This window comes from Plectrocnemia conspersa, unplaced genomic scaffold (genome assembly GCF_051122295.1).
Source record: "Plectrocnemia conspersa isolate PC_06_02 unplaced genomic scaffold, ASM5112229v1 ptg000004l, whole genome shotgun sequence".
Taxonomy (NCBI): Eukaryota; Metazoa; Arthropoda; class Insecta; order Trichoptera; family Polycentropodidae; genus Plectrocnemia; species Plectrocnemia conspersa.
The window spans coordinates 4,908,468-4,935,875 of NW_028277168.1; the positions used below are offsets into that span (position 1 = coordinate 4,908,468).

Sequence of the window (27,408 nt, forward strand, 5' to 3'; positions counted from 1 at the left end):
AATGTATTTCTCTCTGGACTATGTAACGAGCAACTGCGAAAAAAATCGAAAGAATTGTATCGCTGAGAAGTAAATAAATCCTTATAATGTGATTTTCGTGTACATTAGCGAAAAATGTCCGAATTTGGCAAAGAAAAGCACTGAAGTAAAAAAACGTCGCTTAAAACATAAAGCAAATTAAACGTGGAGTTTATCTAAATGAAATATATAAATATTCATTAAAATAAACATAAATTTTCATATATGAAGGAATGCTTTTATTTTTATTTTTATGCGAATAATAAATGTTTTTTATTAGTATATATAAATATGTATGTTTTTAACTGCTAAGAAATCAAGGCATAGTTAACCTTGCTGTGAATTGATTTTTCAAACATCAAAAATAATTGCAATAAATATCAAAATACTTTAAAATTGCCGTCTTTTTAAATTTTCATTTAAAGAGACTCGAACAAGCTTATTAAAATTTTGAAATAAAGAACCTTTTTAATATTTTAATAATTTGTTAAAAATTGTATATTAATAACAATGAAATATCATAAAAAGGAATTGAACACATTTTCATCTTTTAACAATAAAATTATTGTATTTTGCTACTATTTATAAAAAACATCTATTTAACGAGATTTGCTTTATATAATTGCTCCAATGAACACATAATACTATACATATTTATTTAAAAATCATTCATAACAGGATAATATTTTTCTAGATTTAAAAATACTTTTTCATTATTTTTAAAATAATTATAAAATCCACATTTTTTGTTAATATTAGTTGACGAGGTTGAAAAGTACACACTAATATTTAAATGATATCTCATTATTTAATACACAACCATGGCATTATTGAGATCATCATCATATAAAACAAAGTTGCGGGGTCACAAAGTAGTGTACTCCGGCCCACACTGCTGATTTGCCACAAGCTATTTTGTGGTGATACATGAAATTGCATTTAATTTTTTTTTTCAAAAGTTTATGACTGGCAGTTAAAAAATTTTGTTATTTAATTAAATATAAAAAAATCACATCCAGCAAAATGTGTAATTAGCATTTTGTGCGCCTCTCGTTCCGCATATAAATATTTTAAGCGCGCGCCTCGCGTTAAAAACACTGATATAAATCATTGAGGTACGTTTTCGTAGCTCGACTCTTTTTAAATAAAAAAGTATATCGTATTTTATGTTATTAAGCACGCCTTATCGCGCTCTATCATAAATTCATTACGCTAATCGTTCTTAATCTGCATAAAATAAAATCATTAGGGAATACAAATTTTAATTTGTTTGCTCAATAGCAAAAATAAAAATGGTTATATCCATCGGCAGATACCAAGCTTTTATTTAAATTGAAGTAATTACCGTGAGAAAAAAACTTGCGTTGTAACCTGACAGGCGTAAAGTCCAACACTTGTGTAATATAATTTATTACCAATAGATTTTATTTTTCATATGAGGTTGAATTTAATATCAGCTCATTTTTTTAAACTACCGCTCTACCTGTCTGCTACCACAATTATAGGGCGTTACTGACTTCGCTATTTTAACCAAATTAAGTGCATACTGCACAAGACAATAGTGGAATAGCTAAAAGCATCTCTAAACAGCCGTTCGGTGCCTTTACACAAAAAAAAATGTGTTACACTAACAAACTAGTTGAATGCGAAATATACTTTATAATAAAATAGATATAGACAATATAAGAAAGTGTCATTTCAGTGCTTATTTTTTTCCATTCCATGTCATCGTTTGTTCTCCTCTTACCACCCCATAGTGGCTTTTTTCACTCCATCCAATGATTAATTAAAAAGCTTGTGCGACCTTTGACCCCGATCGGAATTTACTGAATCACCGGACTCCACCGACTGTAATTACGGTCGTTTCAAAAAAAAAAGAAGAAAAAACAACAGCAACAAAAAACATCCTCCGAGAGACCCTGCTCGCCGTTTGGCACTCGTCATTAAAAATTCTCGCGCTTCGAAGATTAATCGCCTCCTCGAGTCCCGGAAGGGTGAGACAGGAGACAGACTGTCCTTCGTGCTTTCTTTTTCCCGAATTAGAGCGGAATAATTGGGTCATCCGACCGCAAAGACAGAGACCCGGGCCCTTATCTCAGCGCCGGTTATGAATCTTAGCGAATAGTTCTTGGTAAATATCGTTAGGGCCCCACTTCCTTCGTCCCTGATGGCCTCACTTAATTTGATACGTCTTCGAGATTACGTGATGAATTGGCAGTGAGGAAAATGCGATTACGGTGATCGTACCGAAACTATGTTTAACTGATGTCGTTATAATAGCCGAGAAGAAAATTCGTTAGGATCGCGAGGAAAACGCTCGTCATCTGATGGCGGCGAAAGTTTTTCGAAAGCATACCGGGAATGCTATCAATATAAACGAAAGAGAAGAAATAGAATTTAGCATTATTTAGGTGATATTTATTAAACTTTTAATAACCCATTAAATATCCTATTAACTTTAACAAACTATAAGCAGAATTTTCATTTTTAATAAATGTTATATAGTAAATACATATACAAACATATTAAAATGTTATTATATTAAAAGCATTTCCGCTAATTACAAAAAAATAAATCACAAACATATAAACATATAGCGACATATACTCAATGGTTTGTCTGCAACTCGATTATCCATCGGGACTTAAAAATAGACACTAACTGAATAGTTCGATAAACTAAAAATTAAACATCGGGAAAGAATAAAATGGCACTCCAATCCGTTAATAAACAACTTATATAAAAAGTACTAGTTAAATTCTAACAGCAATAATAACAAATAATTATGAAATAAATAATATTTTATCATAAAGAGGAAAAAAAATTTTTTTCTTTCCCTAATAAAATAAAGAGGAAGTAAAATGAAGAAATAAAGGGAAAAAATCGATAACCAGGTAGTGGCTTTAAGACAGGGAACTGGGAAATAAAATATTAGTCACTGTAATATTAAACAATAGTAAAGATAATTCAAAAAATATTTATATGAAAAAGTTTGCTGATTCAATATTTTTAATTAAAACCAGGAACAAAACTAGTAATCAAATATATAAAACAAGTCGCAAATTTATCTCTCTTACTTACAAAAATATCAGTTTCTTGTAAGTATTATATTTTACAAATTGAGTAATTTAGATTTATAGGAATATCAATATTATACAGTTAATTTATAATAATTGTTTTTCAATATAGCTATTGATCAAGTGTTTTTAATGAAGTTACAAAAATTAATTTGTTTTGTTGATAATAAATCAGAGCTATTAACAATAACTTTCTATAATTTATTTACTTTAAAATACAATTTAATTGCTTGTTAGTTAAATATATGAATTTTATACTATTTTATTGCCAAATTATTATTAAGAATCTTTTAATTCCACTTTTTTTAAAAAGCGTATATTTTAATACGATGTATAATTTTACGAACATATCATATACACTACATGTTACTGATTTATAACCATTTTCATTTCTTCACTATTGTTATTAGCTACAGTATAATAAAATTACAATATTAAATAAAACGTTAGTGGTTACAGTTAAAAGGGAAAAAATATAAATCATTTCACTAATGAAGTACAAGAAAAAAAGTAAAGATTAAGTGTTAATTTAAGTATTTTTAGCTGCAGATTCTGAACCATTAAAATTAAGCTTTTAAACATTATGAGTTTTACCATTGGTGCTAAAATTTAAATTTATGATTGTTTTCATAAGTTTAGTAGATTAATGTTGTTACGCAAAATATTTTAATGTATTTTCTGGTATGAAAATGATAATGTTCTATGATTGTAAATATTGGTAGACTATTATAAAGTTATACTAACTAAATATACAATATTTTATAGCTTTATTTAAGATAAAGTATTACTGATGTTACTCAAAAATGTCACTTATTAATTGAATATGTTTTAATTTAGTGCTTATTTTTATAATTTTAATAATATAAATGAACTGGAGATCATCCCTTAAAATAATATTTAAACTGTGTTTGTTGAGCTATTGAATTTATAGTTAAAAATATATAAAACCTGACATATATAATATTTGGTGATGCTAGTTATATAAGAAAAAATTATGATCCATCATTATCATTCTGCTGCGTGCGACATATGTGAGTGGTCATTCTGCGCGCAACTCGCTCCTACCGTACAAAGCTTGATTCACTCACGCATATGAGCCACGTTGGTCTTAAAAATTAAAGAAAAGTCAATATTGCGCCATGAAAAAATACACTAACCCTCACATAGTCTCCGAACGCAGAATGATAACTGGTCAAGAAAACAGAGAGATCATCATTGACGACTTAAAGCCAAAATAAAAACTTTTAAATCATTAGCATTAAAATTTCGGGCATACACCTCCAAGGAATTGACAAGTCAATTATAATATCAACCAATTTACTTCATAGTACACTGCACGAAGTAACGATTTGGTCCAATGCTTTAATCGGACAATAATGGATGGACTAAATGTCAGCGTGCTTTCTATACTCTTCACAAAATAAGACAAAGAGGTGAAATCGTTTTACGTGGACTACCTTAGATCCCTGCTGATGATATAACTGTAGGTCTTGAACAATAAAAAATCCCACTTTAATACCATCTTTGCTTACCTTCTATCAGATAATTAACAAAAGCATAAAAAAGAACAACAAGTTCAACAAGTATTTAGTTTTTTATATCAGATAATTATTAGATCGACAAATATTTATTATATTAACTGTGCAGAGCATGTTAAAGAATTTCACTAAAAAATCTTAATAATAAATTGTAAGAATATGTTTTTAATGCATGGTGGATAGAATTCCATTATGATCTATTCGTGTTGTTAATTTCAGCAGATTTAGATAAGTGACAAGAAATCTGATCTATAAGAAAACTTAAGGAAACATAATACCCACTGTGTTTATAATATAATACGAAGTAGTGGATAAAGGGTAAAAAATCGATAGGAGAGAAAATAAAATATGTTTTGTATGGAGAGGGAAAGGCGAACCGCAAAGGGCGAGTTTTAGGGTTCAAGTGCTCATTCGCATAAAAGTACATAAATTGTACGATAGACTGACCTAAAAATGGTCCATAGAAAAAATATACTGCGAGTTTCACGTCCGTAGATTGCGCTGAAATATTCCAAAGAAAATCTGTAAATATTCTGAGAGCATGTTATTTAATTATTATCTTGAAACCACCTTTATAATAATTTTACTTTATAATGTTTTCGGAGTAAACAAGGTAGAGCATTAAATATTTTGAATGCGAAATATCCTAAAGATTCCGAGGCTAATCTAAAAGCATAAGCGTCTTAATTCCGAAGGCAAATACCTACGTTGATTCTCGCTTAAGATTTTCCCTAAATTTGTAAGATATGTTCCTTAAAAGTTTTTAACAAAATTTAACAAAACCAGTTTAAATTCGTTGTTTTAAAATAAAAACATTTTAATAATTAAAAACTTTCTGGATATTTTCTATTAATGTGAATTCTGGACTATAATGAATAGAGTCTAAAAATGGACGTACGATTATTTAAGTTGAAACAATTTACCCATACTAAAAACTAGTGTCCATGAATATAAATTATTGAGTCTTATTCAAAAATCAAAATATCGATCCGATTACTTTTCAACCTTCCCGTTTTTATTACCAAGTAAAACTTAATTAAAAAATATTTAAGATTGACTTTTCCACTTTTTTATACAAAAAATTATCTAATCTTTTAATTATTTTTATGTGAAAATTTAAGAGACAAACATTTTTAATTAAAACAATTATTTATATTTAATTAATGTTGTATTATAAAAAAAATAATTAAAAAATAAGACCTGTATATTATTTTATGTATACTGTTTATATAAAAATACATAGTACTATTGACTATTCGAAAAAATATTTATAAGGATACTTGTGATCTATATATGCCGTTCAATCTTTTATCTCACGTACTAGGCGGTCGTTGGTCGTGTGCAACCACACGTGTATGAAACACGTCCCGGTGGCCATTTGAGACAAAATTTACATAATAAAGTTTTGTCGCGACACGCAAACTTTTTCCAGTTCCGTTTTTTGAATTTTCATATGTGAAGCCCGGAGGGCATTCTTTGGCTATAAAATTTTAAACCTTTCGCTTCGCTTCGTAAAGTCAATATATTTCTTTCAGCAACAGCCGAAAAGATGGTTTGGTCACACGAATGGGGCGAAATATTATTCATGTGGTTGTTTGCGACCAAGTCTGGTCTTTCTAGAAACTCTCTGCACACCGTGGTTGGTAAAGTATTTGCACAAAACGACGCTTAAACCGAAATCTAGCAACAGTTGGTGTCGCAGTATTCTAATTGCCGCATTATGGTACCGTTAAGAGGGGAAGTATCTGACTATTGATTTCTTAGTTCGATATATTTCCTTTCGTTTCAAATTTACATAACCAGACTATCATACACTCTTTTTACAACATACCTGATTTAAATTCAATACTAATATGCGCTTTAGTAAGTTCTTTTGAATTCTAGATAAACAATTATCAATACCCCAAGCTCTTTAAAAAATCTTGGTATTTTGTTTGTCGAAACAACCTATGTTTGTCACCAGTTACTCACTTGTATAATATATTTACTAGAAACATCAGTAAAACCAGTAATTGTATTTTTTGCACCAATTAATTGCTGGCGTCTAAAGCGTAAAAGTAATATGTTTATTTTATATACTAAGAATCAGAAAGTATTTGGCTTGCAAAAACACAAAACATACAAGATCTACCGATGGTGAAAATGTGTAAGCAAATAAATATGCACTAAAACTGTTTTACCACTGTTATCGCAAACAAAACCTAACTGTTCCAAATACGCATAAAAGTTTGATTAGATATATATTTCTGGCGACCACAAGTAGAGGCACACGTTTGAAAAGGACTTGCGGTAATTGACAGTGACCAAAATGATTATCCATCAATAAGGAAACAAGACAATAGCGTAAAGAATAGACCACACAATAAGTCCTCGTTACGACCAGAAAATCACATAAATAACACCGAGTTTTGCTCTTACTGTAAATAATCTCCGTCATTGAGAAAATATTTATTTGTTGCGAAACGGTCACGGATACAATAAGTCAACGGATCGACAAAATTTCCATTTCAATGCAATACGACCTTGGACAATGCCCATCAAGCGAATGTTGCTTTTTAAAGGCGTATACATATTTCGCAGCGATTGGCTGGATGAAATCGCTACATAATTGTGATTGGACAGCAAGTTTTGCAGCTCTGGATACTGGCCTAGACACCGATGAGGAAAAGGCAATCACCAGCAGCCACTCGAAGAGACGAGCAGATGCTCGCCGCCCGCGGACAACTTACTGTCAAAAGCGCTCACATCCTGAAAGGAACTCATCCATACGAGAGCCATCGTAACAGAGAGGGATCAACTTCCGTTGTACACTCGCTGCCACACCAATCGGAACTCTAAGGATATTCCACTGACTTTATCCCTTCGCCAGCTTCTCCACTACCACTCGGAGAATAACGATCTCGCCAATCATAGTTTGTTGTAATATGTAAATTTAACTAATAAAATTCTCACTATTTTTCTCCTGCGTCTTACTGGCTGCGAAATCACCCCAAAGGGTTAAAAACCAGAAAAAATAATTTTATCCTTTTATTGCAGAAATGTATAGGGCCATACTATTAACTGTTGTTACATAATAATACTTATTATATTTAAACATAAACTCATATGCCAAGCATCAGTACTGCACAAAGTTAATTTTAAAATACAATGCTTTATAAATATTTTCTGAACTTAGTATCTAAACTTTCTAAGAATCCATTGTTGTAGGATCTAAAACATTATCTTTGTAATTTTCTTTTCTCTCCTAAAAACTAGATTAAATATTAAAAGCTTAGGATTTAATTATTCGAATTTTTGCTATCGCGATACGATTTTATTACTGTAAATTTTGACATTGCTTTCTTTATTATACTATTAAATATTTTAAATCTACTTCAATACAAATTAATAAGTTAATATATAAATAATGTTCTTTTAAATTTCTAATAAAAATAGACAGATGAGAAAGAGAATTATTAAACGTCTTACAAAAATAAATACATATAGCAACTGCAATGTCACGTGGTAGTGTATTAAGACTTATTATAATATTTTTTTAATAAAATGCAGTTAGCATTGAATTATTATGATATAATAATGTTAATAATAATATATACTATCAATTTTTTATTATATTTATATTTTTACTAATATTTATCACCCTTTAGCTGCTGTAGATTGATAATATAGTGTGGGTACACTTCCTGCGCTTAAATGTATTGTAAAGTTTATATACGAGATAATCCATGTTAAGTATCGGGTCAATCTAGGTATCTAACGTTCGGCACTAAGTGCTGTGTATTTTCCGGGGTTTCCTTTATGCTCTCAATATATTTCGAACGAGTTCACCAAAACGAGGTGTTTAATACACTCCCCCGTCTCGTAAATCGAATGCCCTTTGGGATGTTTAACCCTAGTACGTGATACCATTGATGCAATTCAATTATATTGCGATTTGGAAAAATAAATTTTAAGTCCTTAAGGAGCGATTTTATTCGAGCAATTTAAATATCTTGTAAAATATGCTATGAATGAATTTCAAAAATATTTTCTCTCCGGTGTGAACTTCGAGGGCGTTCCTGTCGGAAATCCACCGGTCGAATGATTTCCGCCTGAGGCCACTCTGCTGCAGTAGTTCCATGCAGGCAAAATGGAAGTAAAAGAAGCACTTTCTGAAGCACGTAATTTACTGGCGCAGTGTCCAAAGAAGCGCTAATGCTACACCGTTGCCCATAAAACTCTTCGGGATATATGTTTTTCAGTGTTGTGACACCTGACTAACAAGGTGCGATTTTTAAAAGAAGGTGTGGAGTCGAAAGGTACTTATAGTAGTACATTTAAAAACTTTTATATATAAACTTCAAAACAACTAAAATAATATATAAGGCGTTGTGAATATATAGAACCATCTCAAAGAAGAGTTGTGTGTGCCTTCATCGTACGTAAAATTAAATGTATTTTTAAATCCATTCACCATAGCATTTAAGCAACTTTTTTAATAGAATTTTTATGTTAATTTTATATAAGATATTCTCAATAGGCAGAAGTAGTTCATTTTTAGATAATTTTTAATACTTAATATGTACGACCTAGTCATTACGATATTCATCCATGAGATTATGAAAATCCAAGTAAACCTAATTTATAATTATATAATAATCATATTTAATTTCGATCTCCCATACACGATTGAAATTTAAAAAAAAATAAGATACATATGGGATTCAAACCCAGGTCTTTTAGGTCAATAGTCAGCGATTTATCTATCAGCTGGTTATTTTAAATGTATTATATTTTGTTACTCTATTACTTTACTATTAAAAGTAAATAAATGCTACTTTATAATATCTACTTCTGATATTATAATAAATAAGCACCATAGTCTAGGTTAAAAATAATATATTTACACTACAATTATGTACTCTTTTCTGGTACTCAAATATCAATAATGGGTTTTTTAAATTATCGCAAATAAAGATTTGTTTATAAGCATGTATTATATTTTTTTGTTTTTCAGAAAGTAAATCGTTAGTCCTTCTGATACTTCAGGGTCAATGACTATTCTAAATATAAAATATGAGCGAAACCATCCCTTTGAATTAGTAATAAAATACAATTTTAAACCAACTTTTGGGTCAATATTTTAAATATAGATGTTGTGAGCGAAATCATAATTTCGTGATGGTTTCACATATGTATATTAAAATACATATTAAATAAAAAATTACCTTTTATAAGGATAATAATAACAATATAATAACTAGTCGACCACTAATTTTATTTGTCAGTATTTAGGAAGCGGGTTTTTAAATAAATCTATAAAATTTTAAAACCGGTTTTAGGTAATAGAATAATTATTTGAAAAAAAAATTTTTATTACAATTGGAAGTTGTGAAAATTTGTTTTACTATATTTACCTGATGAATTTTCAACCTTTTAAATGATCGGAGCATTCGATTATGAGTATTTTTTTACCTAAATTTAACGCGTCCAAACTCATTTCAATACATGTTTAAGTTTTAGAAAAAAGAGTCTGTAACGAAAGGTACGTTGGTATACATTTTTTGTGATTAATAGATTTGTAATTACTAACATTATTTGTAAATAAATACTTGTCGGATTCATGAATTGAATCACTCTTTTATTCGCAATATGAGGAAATAACTTGTGATAATAAATCAAAAAAGATGTAGCATAACTTGTGATCAAGCAATTCAATCGTTCAAATGAAACACCATGGGAAACAACTTAACGGATTAAGTCACAGGGTACGCACAATGAATTAGAAAAAATATTATATCTGCCGTCCTGAAAAGGGATAACCTATGCGTTTGGGTGTATTCTCGAAACGAGCTTTTCTGACCGACCCAAACGACCGTCAACAATTCGTTTTAAAAAACTCGCCATATTTCTGCAATTTTTCGTCCACCAAAAAAGAGGCGGGCAAAAAAATCGACCATCTACAACGCTGGCAACTAGAGATAACTTTCACCTATCACTCTCAGAGATTTTATTTGACACTATATCCACATCGGAGTTGAAGACTTAGAACAACAAAGATTGCAAAAACCGCCATTTCTTTATTTGCATTCAGAATCCAGAGTTAACCCACTTTGGAAACGCCTGCAGCCTACGGACGCGCCCACGGACAACACGTCTCAAATAAATTCACTTGACTTCAAGAGAAAATAGGATCTAAGGCATTTTACAAAGCTAAAACAACCCCAGATTTTTTTTCAATAAGTTAAATAAAATATTCATAAGATAGTATTGAAATAAAATTAAGCAAAATGCTTGTACCATTTTTTTTTATATGAAAGAAAACTATTTAGCGCTTCAAAAATATGTCAAAATAACAAGAATCAAGTTTAATTATTTTATATGAAAAACATATTTAAATAAAGGTCCATTTTGTTAAAAATAAAAATGTATATATTTACTAAATAAACGTGTATGTTATCAGATTAATAACTTTATATGAAATATATCCTAAAAACAAACTTAACATAATGGCGTATAATTATTCTCGAAATTGAGCAAGCGAAAAGTTCAGAACATATAATACATATACACAAAAATTGTTAATTAATCATAGTCAGAAAGCTCTTTCTCCTTAATACAAATAAAGCTCGCGATTGTGCGTCGTTTTTAATGAACGTCCGCCTACGAGTTTGATTTCGCGCTTTATCTTTGTTATATTCTCAGCTTTCGCGACGTATAAAGTTTTATCTCTCAACTGTGCGTTATAATATTTAAAATGACGTATGTACAATTTGCATTGTCTATTGGATCGTATTATAATTATTAGTAATATTACGTAGCTAAATAAAAATAGTATTGCTAACACGATACTTTTGGGATTGTATAGTAGAAATTGAGGTACTTACCGATTTTGGGCACGTACAGGTTGAGGTAGAGACAGTCTTCTGAATGATTCGCCAGCAATGGTAGTAACTGTTGTAAATGAGCAACTCGAGCTCTCGGATGCAAAAGCAGAGCGTCGGCACGAGACGGCAGAGATGGTAAAATCTGAGGACAGGATGCTGCGAATCTGTCTGCCAATCTTGGACTTCGCCATTGTGACGGCGTAACTGGAGGCATGTATCTAAAAAATAATCATATGTCAAAAAAGTCTGTAGCATTAAGATATGTTACATATAACGACATATCTAATTTAAAATGTTTTTTATATATATATGTATATATAAAATATATTTTTTTTTCAAGCTTTATGCAATTAAATTTGAATGAATTTATTTTTAATATTTTACGAAACCATATGGCGAAATAGAAAAAAATGCATGCATAATATAATGCATGTGTTTATATAAAACATAAATACGGAACGGCTCACCATAAGTCTCTGGGCTATCTGGCTGAACGTCGGAGATAATACCGAAAGGATTAAAGCGTTAAACGAAGATTTGCTTTTATTTCGCTTGCAATAATACCACCAGAACCAAGGCCTTATTCTCGCCGAAAGAACAACACGAGAGACGAGCCACAAAAGAATTTGGACAGAATTAACTCTCGTGGAAGTGGGAGACCCGAAGGCAGAGTTTACCGGCGGCTTAGCCTTATTGCGTTGCAATTTTCCCCGGTCACCCTTTCCTGACAAAAGGTCAGCCGATGATGAAATTTCGATAAACGAAATTAGAAACGAAAACAATTCTCAGAGTGGTGAAGAATTAAGAAGATAAAAAGCTTGCGGCTGTGCTATGATTAAAAATGAGCCGCAAAGGTTAATTTTAGTAATTAATTAAAAATCTCAAATGCTTGCTTATTAACCTATAATATAGTTTTATAGTATTTTTATATTGCCATACAGTGTCATGTTTTTCTCATCTATTATCTCACTATGTCTTAAATGTGGTGAAATAGTATCATGAATTATTACAGGATGTTACTGTTGTCTCGAGTTGTCTGGTCAGATAAAATTAATATATATATTATATCAGAGATGTATTATATTGTATTACAGACTTTTTACTTTTTACAATATGGAAAACACAAATAGGCTTTGAAGCAAAATACTAAGATAACTTCACTTTATATTCAGTGAAAACAAATAAATTTTACTAAAATACGAAAAAGGCAGAAAAAATCCAAAACGCGAAAGAATATATTGGATATTTTTTATATACATATATAACTTAGATACAACACAATTTATATCTGAGATGGAAGATGAGATTCGACGCATTTATCCACATACAAAATATTTTTATTACATTGTGATTGAATTTATGAATATGTTCAAATCGGCCCGAATCGATTCGGTCGTCTCGTATCCCACATCCCACGGATAGATAACATGACGTCGGTGGCCTTAATCTCCCTATCACAGGAGCCACATAAATCGTTTTCCAACATGGTATGGTCGTTGCAGCGGCCCTTTGACTTATTCGTGGATTTATATCCCGCCCGGGATAACCTACTGGCGAGATTGCGTCACACATCTGCATCGTGTGTGAGACCGCATCCGAATCCACGGAGGCGAAAAACAAGGATTTCCCCTTGGACCAAGTCAGCAAAGAGGCGGGAGATGCCAGATAAGATGTAGAGAAAACGAGCATGTAGATTGTATACCTTCTGAATATACTGAATGCCAATGATATATAGGCGAATTCGGAATGTACCAAAGAATCAAAATATCATGTAACCTTCTTTAGATAAAAATAAACAAAATCTTGTATGATCAGCTTTTGTAGCAAATTGCACAATTGGTAACATGATAATGATTATAAACCGGTAATATATTTTTGTATAATTAATCATCAAATTAAAATTACGGTGAGTGTAAAACGTGGAATCACCGGTGAAAGGATCTAGAAAAAATAATTTGCTCCTATTTACGTTAATAGTCATTATATGTCGGCGATACAACAACAAACTTAAGGAATTGTATAGAGGGCTTGGTGTCATCAAGTATAATATATTATATTATAATACAACGTATCATCTGGGTAAAGTATCTGTAAAATACCCATAAATCAATTACTATACTATAACTTAAAAGTAAAAAGAAGCGCGTGTAAACCGCAACTGCGTTGATTGGATGAAATACAGAAATATCTGCAAGCATACGGCATCAGTGACTGGCGTTTTGTGACAGAATAGCGCAAGGTAGAGAATAATCTTAGATGCTGCCAAGAAGTTCTTGAATACGATTATTGACTTATGACTCATAAGCGTATTCTATATTTATAAATATAATTGCAGCATGTAGCTAGATGAAACACTACATACCTGAGGCTACCGATGGGTGGTGTCGCGTACGGAACTCCCAAGAAGGCCTCAACCGGCGGATGAGCGTGGACTATCACCCCTCTCAGAGGACCGTATTTTGTGCGAACCACCCTCGTCGAGTACTTGTGCACGGGCAGCGACGAGCCACATGCTCCCAGCGTCATCGCCAGCGCCACCAGCAACACCCAGAAGCCTCGCCACACGCCGGGACAGCACCTCCGTCCGAACAATGTGTCCCTCTCTCGTCTCCCCTTGTTTCCGCCATATCTACCACACACATGTCTACTCCCTACAAGTCTCAAAACATACTCCCCACCACTACACTGACACTCGAAACTAGGGTATTGTATGCAAATGGTCGGATGGTGATAGGGTATGCTGGAGTCGTCTTCGGGTGTACTGGCAACACCAGGGGCGGAGGCACCCGCACAGCGCATGACGTCACACTGGCGACGTTGTTTCGACTTTGCCACACCGCCGCATCTTCCGAGACACTATAACAACTTTTCATCCGGCGTTGGGTCACTGCACTTCGACGCGGGCGAACCGATCGCCCGAGGCGCCGTAATAAATTTCGCAAGGGCTAATCCGGACATATCCCCTTCGTTCACTGTATACGGGCACGGATTCTTCCTGAAACAACAAGAAAACACTTGATCAGTAATTATTACATAAACAAAAAGCTTTCCAGCGATTAGTTGAAATATAACCCAGAGTTGTTTAAAGAATTTTACATTTTTTATAATATTTACAGAACCTCAAAGCATATCAAATTAAAAAAGTAAATATTTTGATTAAATCCGATTTTATTGTAAAGCTTTATGATTTAAAAATATTTATATTAGTATTTTACAATTTTGATGAATAAAATAAATTGTGTAGTTTTATCTGAAACGCGCCAGTAAAAGAGATTGCCGTGCTATAATGTGTTTTTTTTTTAAATTAAAACAAACAATTTTCTGATGTACCTACAATGGGTTGCCAAATTAATAGGAACAATATCAATATTTTGTGGTTTACAAGTTTACATTGCCTCTATTCTTAAATAACTTTGTTTTGATGGTCATTTCTTTGTTATTTTTGCTAATGGTATCACCCTTAACACTTTTAAGAAGTGGCAACACTAGCAAAGTGGTACATCTGTTAAAAAATTAAGATTATTTACACGTGGAAAGCATTTTTGTGAAAACACGTGATCGAGAGTCTCATAAATAAATGTATAATAATTATTTTAACGATATCCTACTTTAATTAATAGTTTTGCCATTTTAACCCCAAAATTTTATTTTTAAATATAGCTTGGTCCTCAGACACGTCTCTAAGGAATTGTGCAGAAGTGAAGACATAATTATTCAACACTAAATGTTCCCAAAGAAAAATAGCAGCCATTTCTGGCATTTCGAAGTCTGTGGTTAACAGGATTAAGAAAAAATCAACCAAAACCTGCCTTTAGAATAGGATTGCATCTGTAAATGTAGCAGAAAGCAGATCATCACACTTCGTACTGACCGTAAAATCAGAGATGTCTGTCTCTAAAATTGCAAAATGAGTATGGCCAGTCTTATCTTGATAGTCAATGAAAAAGACATCAAAGTCTCTAAAAGAACAGTCCAGAAGAAATTGGCTGAGAGCTTGAGTCATCGTCCAGCTAAAAAATTTCTCGCCTCACGAAGGACTGGAATCGGTTAACTAGCATATTAGTGGCTTTTTAACTTTTAAAATTTTAATTTAGTGATTATGGTATTTTTTTGGGTGTTCTTTTCTGACAAGTCCACGTTCCAAATGTTGGTGGACAAATTATCGTTCGTCAGACGATACCTAGGGGAGAAATTCTATTTGGACTGCTTCGTGGAGACGGTTAAACACCGTCAGTATCATGGTGTGTTCAGATATCTTCTCTAAGGGGATGGGGCGCCTCTACATCGTTCAAGGGTCTATGAGGCAGGACAAGTACAGACAAGTACTGGAAAATAGGTTCCTGTTTCAAGTCAGAGAATGGTTTACTGCTGGCCAGGAGTATATGTCCATGCACGACCGCGCACCCTGCCATGAAAGCAAGAGTGCCACTGCATTCATGGCTGAAAAAACGTGTAGTTTTTGGCATTATTAGGGAATTCTTTTCACGTTAACCCTATTGAAAGTCTGTGAGAACTCACGAATAGAGAGGGGGGAGACCAAGGTGTGATTATAAACAAGTAACAGCTCATCGAAACCTTCATCCGGGTGTGGCATCATTCCCATGAGCTAAATTAAAATGCAAAAATATGCATTAAGAATGCCACGATGTGTACAAGGTGTAATTGCGGCAAATGGCGGAATTACAAAACTTTTACTTTTTATGCGATAATGTTTAAATATAATTAAATAAAAAAATAAATGCAGATGAATAACGAATATGGTGTAAATATATTTTACCATATTCGTTATTCATAGGTGTCCCTATTAAAGTAATATTGCAATTGAGTTATTTATCCGCAAATGTTGAAATCTAATGGCCGTTAAATCAGATGCTAGGACCAAAAAATCTAACCTGTCAATCAACGCAAAACTGTCAACGCAGATCGACAATATCGATCTCGGACACATATCGTTAGTAAATACACAGTTATTACTTTGATAAACCATTTGTGACAAGTTTAAATAAGCTCTGAGAACCTATGACCGTTTAATTTTCAACAATTAGTGTTTTTATAAATATTACAATATAACCTAAACTTCAATATAATCACAAATATCAAAATTGCATTCACTTTGAAAGAAAGAAACAAAACTACATGTATCTGTAAGGATATCGTTATATGAAAATATACAAACTTGACCATCACAAAACTATTATTATTGTTTTAAGTTCAACTATTAGAACAGAAACATCGGTAAATTCAAGTTTATAATACATAAAAACGGATGTTATATGTATTAACACTAATCGCAAATGAAAGAGTGCTTTTGGGCAATTCATCCTTTCAGTTCCTTTAGTTGTCAATGGTTAATTTCAGTATTTTAATTGTGTTCCCGATATCTAATCGATATTTACTACACACTACAGTTCTCATATTAGTTGTAAGTATTTTATTTTATAAAGAACATACTAAGTTTACTCTGAATGAACAGCTTGAATTTGGCCTTTCTTTAAGAAAAGTGTTCGCAAAGAACAAAAGTTGATGAAACTTCTTAATGTATATATGATATTTTGACACACTTGGAATGAAATGCCTAAAATAGTTATTTTTGCCACGATGTTGGACTTTATTAATTTAATTTTTTTAATAAGCAATTGTATACTCACCTGTATATTATTTGGTTACAACACTTTATCTCTATAGGCACATATAACGTTAGTATGATAGTCTTATTCTTATATCAAAGGTCTTGGAATAATTCTATGTAGTAATATAACCTTTCGTAATGTTATTAACTATTGTATAAACCAGTGCTATTCAACCTTTTCACATTCGCGGACCGGCGTCAACCCAAAATAAAAAACAATGCTATAAAATTACAATTTTTTGTTAGTGCAACATTTACTGCTGCTTTTTTGCAAGCAAATTTGATATACGTGGTTGCAGCGTGTTTTTTGAGAGACAAAGCGCTGAACTAACATCCAATCGATTCCTCTGTTTGGTTTTTATTACTGACATAGATGAAACAGTCTTTTCACACAAACATGAAGTTGAAAAAACTACCAAGGCTGTGTCGCATCAGTAGGGGATACCCTGAATCTTGTATTCCCAGAATCAGGTGAAACTGCACAGACCGGCAATAATTTCTTGCGGACTGGACCACCTATTGTTAATTATTATTCAGAAACAATGATTATTTTGATGTAGTGCAAATGAAAAAACTCACTTTTCGGTCTCGGAGCCCGTCGACGAAACTATATATCATTACAAAGATTGTTTTATAATTATTTATATAGTTAAATCAGTGTATATTTTTAATCCTTACACACATTATGTATATATTTCATTTTTATAGTTAAAATATGTCGTTAATTTTCGATTTGAAAATTATTTTTATAAATAACTGTTACGTTGCTAGCGGCTACCTTGTTTTATATTTAAATGCTAATTTTTCATTGGTCGACAGTCAGAACCTCAGATCAAAAACAAAAGAATTCAATACTGAGGGAATTCAAAACAGATTATTTTTAATAATTATAATAAAATATAATTGCAAAATATGTGGTTCTTTAGCTAAGCAAATTAGCATCACATTTGCTCGAAAGGAATCACTTTCCTTTCCGGAGTGGCATGGTAACATTCGTGCGTTATAGATTTTTGCGAATTTCGTTCTCTCATTGCTTCTGAAAAATAATTATGAATAATAAGAATCAAGAACATTAAAAATTGTAAGCTGTACACAATATTCTTACCTATAATTCATAAATGCAATTTGAATGTGATAAGCTAACAAAATAATAGAGTTTTATATGATATTTTACATAAATAATAAGGTACGTTAATAAAGAAAATGTAATACGTACATGTGTTTGAATTTTAAGTTAACGTCAATAATTTCAATGTACGTGATTTTTTAGAAGAACACATTGATATTTAATTTGTTGGGGTAAAATAATGAATCAATTCATTAAAATAGCGTCAATCAAGTCATTGCTTCTGAAAAATATAAAATAGTTAAACATTGAACAATATGCAATTGAAGAAAAAAGTACAATAGACGTTACCTTAAGCCTTAAGGTAACTTTTAATGTATTTTTTTCTTTAGTTGTCACTTTTAAATCTACACATTCGATAATTTAAGTCTTAAGGTATTGAATGTGTAGATCGACAACTATTCTTCAACGGTTAAGTTGAGGCAATATGTCATATTGTTTGCAATACATAAATGTAATCATATCTCTCATTGTTTATGAAAATTAACTGTAAACTGTTAGGACGTATTATATGTGTATTAATCAAAACAATGTAACTTATGGAGGATAATCAAATGTAATCTGTGAATATTTTGTCTTTTTATATTTCTATTGAATATTAGTTAATACCAGAGTAATCATACCTTTTTAGCTATTTTAATGATGGCTTTTAATTGCTGTGTATACTTATAAGTGTCAAATCACATATGTGATGACTATTTTGACATATAGAGCTTAAGTAAAATTGTCAAGCCGAAAGGAATTACAAATAAACATTTGATCCTACAATGTCAATAATAATTTTGTTAGAATAACCATGCTATATTTTTTATTTAGCAAAATACTTACAAAGCCACTGTTGTATTAAAAATTTTGTTTATATGCTTATGTTCTAATGTGCTCCAACGTTTTGTATAATCTTTAACTAATACATGTATGGGCACAATATAGCAATAAAATGTGACAACCGAACTGTCGATCATGACGCAGTTTTCTTTTAACAATGGTGATGTCTGCAGTGTTCGGTTATAACAGCAACAACAATGACAAATTGAAAAATTTTAATAATACGGTTATAAGCTTTGATAGATTTCCAAAGAATATCATAATATGCAAGGAATGGGTAAATAAGTGTTCATGATTCGATAAATTTAACATAAATAATGCAAGAATTTGTAGTACACATTTTAATGCAGTCGATTTTAAAAGAAATCTTAGATGCGAATTACTAATTATTGAAAAACCCTAAAAAAATATTTAAAGAAGGAGCAATTCCAACCACAAACATGTTAAAGGCAGGTGATATTTCCAACGAACGAAGGCGAAGAATAGTTCTCCGGGAAAATAAATTGATGATAGCAAAATATTGTGATAGTTTTTGTAAGTATGTACAGTTAGACCTCGACTTACGTGAATTCGTACTTATGCAATTTTATAAATATACATAATATTTTTTTAAATTAAAAAAGTATAAATACTTTAAAATAAAATATCTATAATCTCAAAAAAATACGAAACAGTTTTACAACATTCCTATGTAAGTTTTAATTAAATCTAAATTAAATTTCAACGTTTACATATATTTTTTTTTAGTGAAGGAGTGATTCAAGAAAACGTGATGTTACGAAACGAGGACTGTGCAAATTTGCTGAAAATTGTAAGTGGATTAAATTAAAACAATATATTCATAATAAATTACCATGATTTTATTTTTTAGGTAACGACTGGTTGATGTTGTAGCGTAATTACGTTACACACTGCAACGAACATGGCCGGAAATGCGCCGCACCTCTAACGCTGATCGCTGCTCGCCAGTCACCGCGTTAAGGCCACCGATCATCCCTTAACGCGCTTGGAAGAGGTCCAAGACGTCATCGAGTATGGCGCTCTCAAGGCAGCAATCATCACGTGCACGGAAGTTTCGCAGGAGCAGGAAGCTAGAGGGTAGTTCGAGCAAGCCGAGATGGGCGACGAGAAGCCTTCGACGTTTTTGCGGGAGCTGAAAAGGCTCACTGGGCCTAGTTTTCCAGAATTTCTGTTAAAAACATTCTGGCAGATCCATTTAATAAGATGCGACGTACACACCACACAGTTTTTCACAGGGCACGGGGCCTTCGGAGCCTACTTGAAGCGATTCAAACTAAAGCCAGAGGCAGACTGTCCATGTGGCCACGACAACCAGACCTCGGAACACATCTTGTGGGACTGCCCGCTTCCAGATCCATTTAACAACATACATCCAGACGGGAATTGCAGGATATATGGATTGCGAGCTGGATAAGATTGCTGCAACAGCGAGCAGAATTGTGGAGATTTCGCAATTCCAAACTGCCGGTGCCGGTGTCCCAAGTAGCCGCCATTCTGCAACCACTACCACGGACGTCAATGGACCAAGTAACAGAATTACAAAACACCGTCGAAGAACCGAGCAACAAATTTCAAAAAGAATTTGTGCAATTCCGGAATGACCACCCGCAATACCGAGATACAGAGGGAAGTCCACGGAAGCAACGACGGTTCCTGGGTGCTTCTCACCCACTTCCTTAGGTCGTGTGTAAGCAGAGTTCGGCTCATTAGCGACCCTAGCATTCACAAGCTTCCCATTGGCGAGCCGATGGTCCGCGTCTAGTCTCAACCGGAGTCGTCCCGGTGGATGACTGCCTAGACAGCACAGTCCATCATGGAGCCGCTACGGACCAAGAAGCCAGTCCAGAGATTAGCCCCATACTGACGGCGTGTGCTGTTACCATGGTCACCGCCACTGCACATCGTCTCGAAGATGACGCCGGGAGAGTGGCGACCTTGCAGTGACTACAGAGCTCTCAACGCACGAACCATCCATTACCCCGTGCCACACATTGAAGATCTTTCTCATGCGCTGGCGAACCGAAAGGTCTTCAGCACCATAGACCTGGTACGGGCGTATCATTAGATCCTGGTCGCCCCGGATGATATAATAAAGACTGCAATATCGACACCTTTTGGTCTGTACGAGTTTCTTTTGTCATTCAGCCAGAGGAACACTGCACAAACCTTCCAATGATTCATCGACGCGGCATTGCGATTTCTGCTTCGTCTACATAGATGACATCATCGTAGGGTCTGAAGATCACGCCCAGCACGAAGATCACAACACCAAAGCCGTCTTCCTCAAAGGAAAGCTAACAAGCCTACCTAGTATCCACATGGACGGCCACAAAATCAAACTAGTCCAGTCAGCCCGCTACCTAGGCTGACTAAACTAGTTTGTTCTTATTTTAAATTATAATCATGTTTTAAATGTTTTTTGTTAATATTTTGTCAGAGAGAGAGAAGAGGGAATAATTTAGTTTTTGCCTGGGACGCTAAATAAGCTAGAGCCGGCCCTGTATAAAATATTATTTTAATGTTTTTCGTTTTAAGCATACGTATATTATATTTAAGTTATATTATAATATTTTAAATTTGTAATAAATTAAATATTTTATATCATATTTATTTTTTTTGTGGCGAGCTATAATTTTAATAGGTCTATTTTGAGTATTTAATAATTTTAATTTTAACAATTATTAGCACTGTCATGATCAGGGCTGTGGAGCAGTGGCGTACGGTAAGTGTTAATATTGGGTGTGCTATAAAAAATAAAAAAAACGTACATTTTTTCATTTTTATTAGCCGAGGTTTTGGCATGCCTAAACTGCCTTACAGCTTTTTCCCATATATAAATAAATAAATAAACATCAAACCTAATCTAAAATATTATTATATAAAAATATCTAATTTCCAATAAACATAAAATTATAATGATTTATATATAAAATCTAATCTTCTTTCTTTGATCATAATTTTTTCTATCACGCTGTCATAAAAAGTGCTCTTCTTTTTAATATCCATAAGGATCCCTTTTTTTATTGAAATCAAGCTAAGGCTACATAGCCTTTCTTGGCCTTGGGTACTTCGATAACAATTATTAATTCGTTTCAGAGCAGAAAATTAACGTTCTGCTGAAGCAGTACTGCTTGGAAGAGTTAATATTAGTTTGCCAAATTTATCTATTTCCTGAAAACCTGACTCAAGATTATTTGTGATCATAAATTGTACAAGCTCATGAACAGATTTCTCTGCAAATTTAGGTAAATGATAAAGAACAGCAAGCTCATTTTTTAAACTTATATAATCAAATAATGCTCCATAGAATTGTTGCAGTTTGGTAAGTAATTCATTTGGAAGTTTTTCTTTATATTGCTCATATTTTTCTTTCTCCAGAAGGTGAAAATATTCCAATTTGGACATTGAAGAAAAACGGTTTTCAATTTGCTTACATATATTATCAACTATTGTATTAAATAGTTGGCTAAACGCGTGCTTTTCTTCAACAAGCAAATCATTACTCAGTCTTGGATAATTTTCTTCCGTTACATGAGAATCCCATAATGTTTCATAATTATTTTCCTGTTCATGTCTGAGTTGTTGCAAAATTTCGGTAACTTTCTTACAGCAATATAATATGTCAAAAGATTTGGATTGTAAAATGTTGTATAAAACATCAGTTTTTCCAAAAAGGTTTGAAAATATGTGGAGAAGTTTTCTTGTTTCAAAATCTTCCAAAAAGCTAAGAAAACCTCGTGCTTTTATTACAGTGTCGGGGTCCCATAGTTCACAATTTTTCACGACGTCTCGAAAAAAGTCCGTAAATTCATTTCTGTATTTTTGCACTGTGTTACTTAACCGTGATGTATAATTCCATCTTGTAGGTGTAACAGAAGGAAGTCTTCTAGCTACAAACTCTTGTAAAGCATTAATTCGTTTGGAAGATTTCGAAAATAATACAGACAATCCATTTAAAGTTTGAAAGAATGATTTGCACACTTTTATATTGGAAAGACCTTGTTGTAATGTTAAATTCAACATATGAACATAGCAGTGTGTAAAAATGGCCAGTGGATAAACTTCGAGTACTTTGGCTTGCAAACCATTAATATGCCCACTCATTACACTCGCCCCATCATAAGTCTGTCCAACTAATTTTTCTTGAATTTGAAATTCTTCAATTATATTTACAACGTGGCAAAATAAGCCATCGGCTGTTTTATCAGAGCTAACGTCTGTAAAGCCAATAAACCGCTTTGTATATTCTCATTTATTGTCTTTATGCTTCATAAATAAATTGGGAAGAGGTGGACGTGGTTTGCCAATTTTGATGATCTTCAATTTAATTTCATAACTTCTTTTTGAAAATGGATTATTCAAAATATCTTCAACAGTATTCTTCATCATTATTGGGGTAAATAAAAAAATATAATCTAGAATAGAAAATTAAGTATTGATCATATGTAAATAAGATAATAAACTATTTTACGCCAAAATATAAAAAATGAGTGACCTGTTATTGTGATATAATGTAATAAAAAAGCAGCGACGGACGCAAGAGTTTTTGAAGTACGTGCACCAAATTCGAGACCAATTTTACTACTGAGCGCTGCCAGCCGACAGATCGACTTCAGCCGTTAAATCTCGGAACAGTTTACTTTAGTCGGCCGCCGCACTCAAGGTCGGCGCGCCACATGAGTAATACATAGCGTGTCGGTCGCGCGGAAACTTTTAGAGCGACTGACAAATACCAATGCATACTATACACTGCATATTAAAATTTGATAATTTTGCATACTACTGTATGCAAAATAATGTCGCTTTATGCCCTAAATTTTCTAAATTTCTAAATTTATATTTTAGATGGTTTTTCGGGTGTGCGCCGCACACCTAGCACACCCTGAATATACGCCTCTGCTGTGGAGTCGTTAAAAAAAAACACGACTCCGATTCCGATATTTACCAATAACACGACTCCACTCCGACTCCGACTCCGACTCAAAAAAGTTTAATTTTATCAGGTATTTTTGATGTTTTTCTACGCGTTTTATATTCATACGCTATACACATTCATCATTACGCAATTAAAATTTCATAAATTTCATAATTTAAAAAAATGCATTTTATATAAAAAATGTTCGGGGTCGCTCATTTTTCACGACTCCGACTCCAACTCCGGCCAAAACACCACTACTCCGCGACTCCAACTCCGACTCCGACTCCACAGCCCTGGTCATGATATATGCGGGGATTTTATGAAATGGTTACGCTGCATCATGGAGTGCTAAAGAGTGTTAAATTAAAACAAATAAGCAGCGAACAGATATCTAATCTCTCACAATATTAGCAAATTTTTAGATATTTAGATTATGCAAATTTTGCATAATCTTTAACGTTGGAGCACATGCGAGTATAAAACAATATAAACAAAACTTTTTATATGTCAGTGTGGCTTTGTAAGTACTTTTAAAAATTCATTACAATATTCATCCGTAAAAAATCATAATCTATAAAACCAAATTTGTGGTGATTGATCGAAATTATAAATATATAATACTCCCTAATTCCGATATCCCAGACACAATAGAAATTGAAAAACACTTGGTTTCATATAGGATTCGAACTCAGATCTTTTAATTATGCGTCTTTATAACACCTGCACCTATCTTAAACCAAAGAGATGTGTCGATGTTTTACATTTTCAAGTCGTAAATTACGCTCTTGATGTATAATTTATAATAAAAAGAATAATATAATAATTTATAGTTTGCAATTTAAAGACTAATGAACCAGTTATTAATTTTAATGTTTTAAACTTAATAATTGTAAATTTAGTACAATTTATTCACTCTATATAAAATATATTTTGATAAAACCAATATATTATATCAAAAAACATGACACGATCTCAACTTTTCATGTCTCTATCCATCAATAGCACCGTAAGGCTACAACGGTCTAAAACCTTTTTTTTATTAAATGCATAAAATACACACATACACATGCACACACACATCTAACACGTCACGTCTACGTCATTCCCAAAAAAAATATTTCTCACGTTCCCACGATATGAATGGATATCTACATAAATATTGCACATAAAGGTTTTTCATATTTTGCTTTTTTCATTTTTAGATTGTACAAGAAAAATATTGAATTTGTCTATATAATACTATATTCAGATAAAATCTGATTTATTAGTTTGTTAAATTACAAAGAAATAGTATTATTTACCAAGAATCACTTTAAATAATACATAGAGTTTTAATTAATTTTTAATACATTTACAGTTAGAAGGAAAATTCTCAATAAATAAAATTGCAAGATTTTATATATCATATAATTTATTTTTTCTTTTGAGGATAAGTTCTTAATGATCGCAAGAAAATCTCTCAGGCTTTGCTTTATATAAAATGTTACAACATGATATCTATCAACGCTGAACGATAATCGATTTACCTTGGCACATCTTCGCAACAAATCTGCATTATCTTCTTTGTGTACAAGACTTGTATTACGCTATGTTTGGCGTTTATTCTGTATATTTAAGGCACCTGAAAGAAACGATATCAAACGTATAAAATCAATAGTCAGATATTTCTTACATAACGATATGATGCAGCATTGTTGCTAAATTTTGGTTTAATGGTTTAGCAGTACTACCCTTAATCGCTGTGACGATTTTTACCAAAAAGACTCGGATTTTCTAAAAAACTACTGTTTTTTCTCTTAAAAATAAACCGTGAAAAAAATTCTTAGCCATTACATATCATCGCAAGGATCAGTTTATTACTAAGAATCAGTGGCGTAGCTATGGGGGGGTGGAGGGGGCGGGCCGCCCCGGGCGGCACTTGCTTGGGGGTGGCATATTCGCGATGGAATCGTCTAGTGTGGTTCTTAACTCTGAATAAACTAAAATTTATGTAAATCTACGAATACCAAGAGCTTAACAATAAGCAATTTATTATTTTAAAAAATGCTGATTTTATGACTCTGCAAAAAATGTATAGGGGGGGGGGCGGCAATTTTAAGGATTGCCCCGGGCGGCACATACCCTAGCTACGCCACTGCTAAGAATCCTTGGAATCACATTTAAAGAATGACCGTGTTGCCGAATTTATATAATTTTGAATCACTGTTATATAATTAGACAATAACGAATAAGTTCACAATGTATTATCTAGATTGACCTAACGATCGAGAAGGGAAAGGGGTGAAAACTTCCTTAGATTAATAAGGGTATATAAGTCAGAACATAATCATTACCCCAACAGCTGTTTGGTGACACATGCCCAAAAAAGTATTGTACTGAAATAAGTACTTACAAAAGTTAAGATTCAAAGCGCATACATGTACATATATGTATATACAAGCTCTTATACTGCCACTTCCATTTAGAATCGTATTGCGTCAACACCTCATGAAGAATTTTAGCTTATATCTGTGATTTGGGACGCAAGAGAGTTCATACGAACTTTCACTAAGTAGAGCTACGCCGACCATTCACAGAGACGGAGGAGACGAAAGCAGCCGCTTCTCTCTTCACGACCTTAGTAATAAAATTGTACAATATATATGCAGAATCGTCGTTTTGCACGTATAAAAAAGCAGAATAAACGTTATTCTTAAAAAAAAAAAAAATCTACTGTATAGTTTTAAGAGGCATTTCCAGCAATATTCTTAACTATATCTCCCCTTAACCCATCCCGTACGGAAGGTAGAAAAATCGCGAGCGTTCCGAACCGGGGGCCTTTTTGTCCCCCAGACTATTCTCGAAATTATGATACTTTTTTAACAGAAAATTGTATACCTAATCATCTAACACGTGTTTCTATGCATATTTACTTTCATAAAACGAATAAAATATCTTTTTATTAACATTTTTTGCAAATTACAGTCATATTTTTCGGCGACATTTCTGGCCAAAGAACGATCGGCGATTGAGGGGCGTCTACAGCGTTTACTTGTCGATGCATGTTGCAGCGTTTCTCAAACACTGACTAATAAAATTATTATTATTTAATTATTTTTAAATCTATTAAATTTTTAACAAATTAAATCAATTAAAAAATTAGTAAAACATTATATTATTTATATATAACTTATTATTGTTAAAAATAATAATTGCACAAGAAATAAAAATAATTCACATTTTTTTTAAATAATGTATTTATAATATAAAATACAAAATAACAAAAATAATATATTTATATTTAGGATAATAATATAAATATTTCATTTATTCTACGCTTGAATCTTGTAAACAATTTGGACATGACAATATTTTCAACTGGTGTTTGTGAACTGTACATATCGCTTTTTT

At 32.4% G+C, this 27,408-nt stretch overlaps 2 long non-coding RNA genes across 5 annotated transcripts in view; one reads left to right on the top strand and one right to left on the bottom strand.

Annotated features, from left to right (window-relative positions):
- Window positions 1-11,495: 11,495 nt before the first annotated feature.
- The window catches only part of LOC148235699 (uncharacterized), a 29,889-nt gene continuing 13,976 nt past the window's right edge, over window positions 11,496-27,408 (bottom strand). Inside the window, exons 2-3 of the long non-coding RNA XR_015809305.1 lie at window positions 13,862-14,494; window positions 11,496-11,717 (exon numbers count right to left, since the gene is read on the bottom strand). This is a non-coding gene — a long non-coding RNA (uncharacterized LOC148235699). The remainder of the gene's footprint in view (window positions 11,718-13,861; window positions 14,495-27,408) is intronic.
- On the top strand, window positions 16,380-21,706 carry LOC148235700 (uncharacterized). Of its 4 annotated transcripts, none has more exons than XR_015809302.1 (3): window positions 16,380-19,613; window positions 19,827-19,890; window positions 19,951-21,706. It is a non-coding gene; the product is annotated as an uncharacterized LOC148235700 (long non-coding RNA). The 4 variants fall into 4 exon arrangements; XR_015809301.1 differs by having other exon boundaries at window positions 16,380-16,454; XR_015809304.1 differs by having other exon boundaries at window positions 16,397-16,450.